This window comes from Microtus pennsylvanicus, chromosome 8 (genome assembly GCF_037038515.1).
Source record: "Microtus pennsylvanicus isolate mMicPen1 chromosome 8, mMicPen1.hap1, whole genome shotgun sequence".
NCBI classification, from domain to species: domain Eukaryota; kingdom Metazoa; phylum Chordata; class Mammalia; order Rodentia; family Cricetidae; genus Microtus; species Microtus pennsylvanicus.
In genome coordinates, this window is record NC_134586.1 from 1,006,413 (window position 1) to 1,014,984 (window position 8,572).

Here is an 8,572-nt window from a genome sequence, read left to right on the forward strand (position 1 = left end):
ATTTATGTATTTATGAATGTTGTGTTTAGAAACACATGTCTATACATATATGAGTATAATCAAAATTAAAGAAGAAAGAAACCATGAATTTGACAAGAGCAAGCTCGGATGCAAGCAAGGGAAGGAATAAACGATGTGGTTATAGTATAATCCAAAGGTTTAAAAAAACTTAAGAGCATAGAAGCAGTGGAAGAAGCCATGCGCTCGAGCACAGAGTGGGAATGGACTGGGAGTTCCCTCGCTAGAGGAGCCCTCAGACGTGGGCGTGACATTCCCTGCCCTTCACTTACAAACCCTGTGTGGAGGATGACTGACTTACAAATGTCACAGATCCTTTAGTCTCCAATATAGTTCTCCTTGCTTTGTTTTGTTTTCTGAAGATTTCTTTATTATGTGTACCCTGTTTTGCCTGCGGACCAGAAGAGGGCACCAGATCTCATTATAGATGGTTGCAAGCCACCATGTGGTTGCTGGGAATTGGACCTCTGGAAGAACAGTTAGTGTTCTTAACTGCTGAGCCATCTCTCTAGCCCCCATCTTACATCTTTGAGTAAGATGTGTGTGTGTGTGTGTGTGTGTGTGTGTGTGTGTGTGTGTGTGTGCGCGCGCGCGCGCGCGCTCGCGCTTGCTTCAGGTCTGGTTTGGTTTTCATTTTCAATCTTATTTTTCAGATTTATTTACTCTATGTATATGAGTGTTTTGCTTGTGTTTGGTCCCAAAGAAACCTGGACAAATGTCTAACAGAGGTGCCTATTAACATTTCAAGTGGTGGCCCACACCTATAATCTCGGCACTTGGGAGGTAGAGGCAGGCAGATCTCAGTGAGTTTCAGGCCAGCCTGGTCATCTGAATGAGTTCCAGGATAGCCAGGACTGTTACACAGAGAAACCCTGTCTTATCTCGAAAAACCAGAAAAAAGAAAAAAGCATATCAAAGTGAATGATGGCTGCCAGGCTCTCCCAGCATAGCTGGTATGTGTTACAGAGTCCTGGGTCCTCTAAGCAGTTGTCACCCTGCCCTACCTTTCCTCTTCCTGTCCCGCTGGCCGGGACAAAACCTCTCCAGTCCCTAAGCTTTACTTGTTTACTTGTCTTCCCCCAGCTTCTGTCTCCTACATAACCCAGCCATTTTGACCTTGTGCTTTCTGTATTGGTCTGTCCTGTTCCTTTAAGAAACAAGTCCCACCCACTCCCTCCCCCATCTGCTGAGGCAAGCAGATCTTCCTTCTGCTTCCAGTCTGAGTTCCTTCCTTTCTGCTTCTCTCTTTTTTTTTTTTTTTTGGATTTTTTTATATTTATTTATTATGTATACAATATTCTGTCTGTGTGTATGCCTGAAGGCCAGAAGAGGGCACCAGATCTCATTACAGATGGTAGTGAGCCACCATGTGGTTGCTGGGAATTGAACTCAGGACCTTTGGAAGAGCAGGCAATGCTCTTAACCTCTGAGCCATCTCTCCAGCTCCTCCTTTCTGTTTCTTTCCAGAAGGGGTCGCTGCCATGGCTCCTCTCCTCTCCCCCACCAATTCTCTCTCTCTCTCTCTCTCTCTCTCTCTCTCTCTCTCTCTCTCTCTCTCACAATCCCCCCCATCTCCCTTCTCCCATTCCCCTCTTTCCCTTTCCCCTCCATATCTACTAAATAAATACCCAGTTTCTCTGTGTCTCTGTGTCCCACCTGCGGAGCAGCTCCCAGCCTGGGACCCGCTGGCCCTTGTTGTCCGTGGGCCACTCAGAAACCACAGCATTTTACCACTGCAGCTCCTCGTGGCTCGCTGGCACTGTTTTACTTTGACCATGACACTCTGTTGGTTCTTCTCTTTCTCCTAGTCCCCTCTCTTCTTTTCCTCTCTTGCTCTCCCCCACTCTCTCCTCTCATGGTCTGGGTCTGTCCTGCTGGCTCTGTTCAATCTAGATTTTTAAAAATACCTCTGGATGCTCACGCCCTCATGTCTAAGATAAAAACCTCCTTAACCATATCTTGGAGTGGCCATGTCCTCATTTTCATTCATCCTGTGCAAGTGTGTATGTATATCACGCGCATGTCTGGTGCCTGAAGAGCTGAGAAGAAGGCACCACCGGATGCCCTGGACGGGAAGTTGTGGTCAATTGTGAGCTACCTTGTGGGGGAAGTGAACAGAGACCTTCTGCAAGGGAACAAATGCTCTTGGCTGCTGAGCCGTTTCTCCAGCTCCTGACTTAGTTCTGGGTTTTCTTGAGAGAGGGTCCATGTACTGCTGACAGGCCTGAACTTGTTATGTAGACAATGCTGGGCTTGAAATCACAGAGATAGATATTCCTGCTGTTGCCTCCTGGATGCTGGGGTTTAAGACATGTACCACCACACCTGATTCCTGGCTTATTGTTTTAATGAGGATTGGAAATGATGCTTTTGCATTCTGAAGTATTTAGTAATACTTTATGATTCTAAACTGTTCCTTCTCTTCTCTCTCTACATTCTTTGCGGGCTTCAATTATCCTGTCTTTTAGGTTTCGTTAGAGCACAGTGCTGTCCCACACACCCCTCCTGTTCCCTTCTGGCGTCACCATGGCTCCTGAGTTGCCTCTGACAGATTTAGGACTTTATTCTGTTTTTAAAGATGAATTCTTTTTTAGAAAGAAATTTAAGCCAGGCAGTGGTGGCGCACGCCTTTAATCCCAGCACTCGGGAGGCAGAGGCAGGCCGATCTCTGTGAGTTCGAGGCCAGCCTGGTCTACAAGAGCTAGTTCCAGGACATGCTCCAAAGCCACAGAGAAACCCTGTCTCAAAAAACCAAAAAAAGAAAAAAGAAAGAAATGTATTCATTATTTAATGTCTATTTTGTATTTTTCTTTGCTTTGCTTTTATTTTATTTTATTTATTTATTTTTTTTTTTTTTTTTTTTGGTTTTTCGAGACAGGGTTTCTCTGTGGTTTTGGAGCCTGTCCTGGAACTAGCTCTTGTAGACCAGGCTGGTCTCGAACTCACAGAGATCCGCCTGCCTCTGCCTCCCGAGTGCTGGGATTAAAGGCGTGAGCCACCACCGCCCGGCTTTGCTTTGCTTTTAAAGACAGGGTCCCTCTATGTAGCCCAGGCTGGTCTTGAACTCAGAAATCTGCTTGTCTCCGGTGCCTCTTAAACGCTGGGATTAAAGGTGTGTGCCACCATACCTTGCCTCCCTTGTATTTTTATCCCCACAATTGGCATCTTGATACTTCTGATGCTCTGGCCTCCTTCGCTCCCCATTCCTCTGAGGAACTCTCCAGATCTCTGCTATTCATCTGCCCCTCAACATGGACTCCTTTTGACCACGCTCATCTTCTGGGCTTCGTTTCAGAGAATGACTTTTTCCAGTTACCCAAACCTTTCGTTCTTTCATCTGGGCATGGTGCTGTACCCATAACCCCAGCGTTTAGGACTCAGAGGAGTCAGACACAGTCTCGGAACAGGGTTGGGAGTTGGTAGGAGTGCCTGCTGAGCATACGTGCAGCCCTGAGTTTGATCCCCAGTCCTTTCTTGGTCTTTCTTCGTCACCAGCTTGGTTTACTATTACAGTTGGCACTTGTAGGACCCAGCCACAACACGCTCAACAGAGGCCTGAGTTTCAGTTCACCCTAAGGCAAAACCTGGTTCCAAGAAAGACCACCCAGGCACCACCCAAGAGAAAATACCTAACATTCCAAAACCCAGCACACACCCATCCCCTTTTCACCAGGACACCCCTAGACAAATGTCAATCAGGGGTCCTGAGTTCAAACTTGAACAAAGGAACTCAGTCTCCTCGCAAGTTTCTGCGGATGCTGCCATCTGGACTTAACGGTGCTCTCTCTCTTTCTCTCTGTTTTGTCTTTGCTTGTTTGTTTTTGGAGGAGTGGGGGTGTTGTTTTGTGCTGGGATTAAAGGCAAGTGCCAGCACAACCAGCTGGCTTTCTCTTTTATTTTACTCCCTCCAATCTATTCTCTCCAAAGCAGCATAATCTTTTGATTTGTTTTGTTTTTGTTTTTGAGACAGAGTTTCTCTATGCAACAGCCCTAACTGTCCCAGAACTCACTTTGTAGACCAGGATGGCTTCAAACTCACAGAGATCCACCTGCCTCTGTCTCAGTCTGTCTAGTACTGCCAGGATTCCAGGCTTGCGTTACCACGCCCACCCCAGGTTAATATTTTAAAGGCCTGTTCTTGGTCAACGATGTGTTGGCATGTATTATCTGAATTTTGCTGATGTGTAATAACACTTTAGCTCTAGAATTACGCTGAGACCCTGAAGAGGTTGAAAAAGAAAAAAGCCAGTTCTTCCATGTGCTTCTGTAAAAAAGACGCTGCACGTCTCAGATCTACATACCTGCCCGCTCCATCTCTACCTGTGGGTACCTCTCCACTCAGCCGCACTGAATTATGCCTGTTAAGCCTGTGTTTCTGGGTGCAATTCTGAATAACAGTATACCAACGCAGTATCAGGAAACTGTAGCTTTTTTCTTGTAGCTCTCCCTTGCTCTACACAGCCTTTACCCGTGAGCAGTGGAGTCTGCAGCACTCAGGAAAAGAAATCGCGGCAGCTGTGTGTGGACCCGGACTGGGTGCTTTCTCTTCTAAGGAGCATCCCAGCCCCCAGCAAGGCTGCTGCTTCGGGGAAGATCAGCCAGGCAGTGCCCAACCAAGCAAGCCTGGTGTCTTAAACCTGGTGTGTTTGGTAAGCTAATTACCCAGTAATGGATAATCCAGTGAAGCCCTGCCTGCCTCCACACCAGATCCACTGTCCTGAGTTCTAGCGCCAAATGTCTGCATCTTACGTTTCTAGCCGTGGCCTTTCCCATAAGCGACCAGTGTCCAGTCCATACCCAAATCTCCAGACTGCGACACTGTAGTGAAAGGGAGAATAGTGCCTGGGACACACGGATCCACTTAATGTGAACAGGAGCTCGCTTAGCCCCTTGGTCGCTCCGACTTTCTGAATGGAGGTAGGGAGGGCGCCTTCCTGGGTGGGGCAGGAGCGCTCAGCTCCGTGACAGTGTGGTTCCTGCAAAAGCGAAACTGGAACGTGGAACCTGGGTGTTTTCTTGCCGCTTTCACTTTCTGGAGCTTGCATAGCAGGGCCCCCACCCCCACCCCTGCCACACACTAAGGGCCCTAGGGCATCGGAGTCCTGACCTGACCTGGCCTGTCTGTCGCTGGGTTCCGCTGGGCTGGAATGCAGTGGTTCCCCAGCTCTACAAGGACACAAAAGAAGTCCTGCTGTGCTTCTGCACCCAGGTGTCCTGGGTCGTCCTGGCATTCCTGGGATATCTAATACTGAGGTTGTGAGGGAGTGTGAACTGTGCTAATCATTCGTGGCTGAATTTTTACAAAAGGGAATGGGTTAGAAGGAGAGAATTCTGAATTCCAGTGTTGTCACATACGATGACCTGACCTGACCACCATACCTTCTGTTCTCTGGGTTGGCTGGGAAGCTAATTTCCCAAGATTGTTCAGAAACAAAATTAAACCACAGGTACGACATTGCGAGGTATGAAAATTCTTGGATATTTTAAAGGGAGCGTAACAATCTTATTATTTTTTGTATTGACTGCTGAGTGAAACCACCAGCCTTTAACAGATTCTGCTGTCTAGTTGACAAGGTGACACTTTCTTGTTTTGTTTTTGTGTACTGGGAAAAGGCTGAATGTCACTAAGGAACTTTTGTATTTGTATTGCAGGTTGTGTTGTGTTTTGTTTTCTGAGACAGGGTCTTGCTATGTAGCCTAGGCTAGCCTCAAATTTAGTATGTAGCCTGGTGGGCCTCAGATTTCTGGGTTTGCCTGTGAATACTGGCCTACAAGGCATGTGCCATCATACTTTATGACTTTTGTTTTATTGTTTTTTTATATTATTTTTCTGATACTTTTTGTTTGGATACAGATGATCAAACCCTGAGCCTTGTTCCCATTAGGTGAGCGCTCTCCCTGTTTTGTTGGTTTTTCAGCCTCACTGAAACCAGCTGCTCTAACACAAAGAACAGATATGTCTGAACCTGCCCCTGACTCTCGGGAGGGGAGGTATTTCCCCAATTTGTAGTGAGATCTCCTTGGCACCTTTGCTGTCTGGTCCTGCCACAGATGGAAGTGGCCATGGCAGATCCCGAGCCACACAAAGTACAATGGTGATGAAATCGTCTCTGCTGTCATTGTCAACAGAGAGACAGACTCCTGGACCACACTCAGCTGGCCTACGGGCATTATTCCGTTTTCAAGTCAACAAACCTGTTTTCTATGCTAAGCACATTTGAGTGTCTGCTTGTTATTCAGATTAGAACTTGTGAGGAAGATCATTGACTCCGTTTTGTGTGTGTGTGTGTGTGTGTGTGTGTTTGTTTTTCTTCAAATCAGCCATGGTTATTACCTGACAGTGTTTTTGCTGCCCAGCATGATCAGAAAAAGATCCAAACACGTTGAGGGACTGGGAATGTAGCTCAGTTGGAAGAATGCTTGTCTTGCACACATGAGACTCTAGACTCCATCTATAGCAAGACACAGAAGCTCACAACTGTCGGTAACTTCAGCCCCAGGGGATCTGACACCCTCACAAAGATATACACACAGGAAAAAGACTAATGCACATAAAATAAATAAAATCATTTTTAAAAAAACCGGGCAGTGGTGGCACATGCCTTTAATCCCAGAACTCAGGAGGCAGAGGCAGGTGGATCTCTGTGAGTTCGAAGCCAGCCTGGTCTACAGAGCGAGTTCCAGGACAGCCAGGATTGCACAGAGAAACCCTGTCTCGAAAAATCAAAATAAATAAATAAATAAGAGATGTATTTATAGAACAGTTGCCAATTTACAGTATGTAGTAAGAAATCTAGTGCCAAAAAGAGCAGATGGTTAGCCCAGATTCCCAACATCAATACTATGAACAGTACAGAAACCAAGTCACCCTGGGATGATGGAAGTTAGATGGAAGCTGAAAACCATGAGACCGAGCAGGCCTTCCTTGTAATATGTGGGAATTCAGACTATGAAATAGTATTATAGTGCAAAGTTACACGAAGCATACAGAACACCAAATAGATTGAACCAGAAAAGATAGTCCCCTCACCACATAATATCAAAACAATAAACATACAGAACAGCAACAACGAAACTATTATTAAAAGCCGCAAGGGAAAAAGAGCGAGTGACTTATAAAGGCAGACTGTTAGAATTGCACCGACTTTACTAGAGACTCTAAGAGCCAGAAGGGTTTGGACGTATGTCCTGCAGACTCTAAGAGACCAAAGATGCCCAGCCCAGAAATCTTTCAGTCACTATAGACTGAGAAAACAAGATATTCCATGATAAATTCAAATTTAAACAATTTTCTAGCCACAAATCCAGCCCTACAGAAGGTGCTAGAAGAAAAAAATCCAACCCTAGGAGATTAACTACACAGTCAATTTGTAATATCACACCAGAAAAACCAAAAGAAGGGAAACACAGACACACCACCAACAACAACAACAAAAGAATTAACAACCGGGGGCTGGAGAGATGGCTCAGCGGTTAAGAGCATTGCCTGCTCTTCCAAAGGTCCTGAGTTCAATTCCCAGCAACCACATGGTGGCTCACAACCATCTGTAATGAGATCTGGTGCCCTCTTCTGGCCTGCAGGCATACAGACAGACAGAATATTGTATACATAATAAATATATAAATATTTTTTTTAAAAAAGAATTAACAACCATTGGTCATTGATATCTCTCAATATCCACGGACTCCATTCCCTTATTTTTTTTAAATATTTATTTATTATGTATACAATATTCTGTCTGTGTGTATGCTCGAAGGCCAGAAGAGGGCACAGACACCATTACAGATGGTTGTGAGCCACCATGTGGTTGCTGGGAATTGAACTCAGGACGTTTGGAAGAGCAGGCAATGCTCTTAACCTCTGAGCCATCTCTCCAGCCCCTCCATTCCCTTATTAAAAGACACAGGCTAACAGAATAGATGGGAAAACAGGATCCATCCTTCTGCTGCATACAAAAACACTTCAACATCAAAGATAAACACTACCCCAGAGAAAGGATTGGGAAAAGATCTTCCAAGCAAACAGACAAGAAACAACCTGGCATAGCCATTCTAATGTCTAACAAAGTAGATTTCAAACCAAAATTAATCAAAAGGAATGGGGAAGGACACTTCATACTCATCTAAGAACACCATTCCATAAATGCAGAGATGGTTCAACATGAAATTCAACAAAATCCACCATATAAACAAACTGAAAGAACCTGCATGATCATCCTTTGACAAATCCAACACCCCTTCATTATAAAAATCTTGGAGACGGTAGGGATACCAGGAACGTGCCTCATTTACAGCCAGTCTATAACCAACATGAAATTAAATGGAGAGAAACTCTAAGCAATTCCACTAAAATAAGGCTATTTCCCCTCTTCATGTCTATTCTATATAGTACTTGAAGTTCAAGTCAGAGCTCTAAGACAACTGAAGGTGATCAAGGGTAAATAAATTGGAGAGGAAGAAGTCAGTTTCATTCTTTGAAGATGATATGATAGTATACATAAGTGACACCCAAAATTCTACCAAGGAACTCCTAGAGGTGATAAACACCTTTCAG

At 45.1% G+C, this 8,572-nt stretch overlaps 1 non-coding gene across 1 annotated transcript; it reads left to right on the top strand.

Annotated features, from left to right (window-relative positions):
• Positions 1 to 4,158: 4,158 nt before the first annotated feature.
• LOC142856671 (small nucleolar RNA SNORD45) lies at positions 4,159 to 4,240 on the top strand. Its single transcript, XR_012911709.1, has one exon. It is a non-coding gene; the product is annotated as a small nucleolar RNA SNORD45 (small nucleolar RNA).
• Positions 4,241 to 8,572: the final 4,332 nt, after the last annotated feature.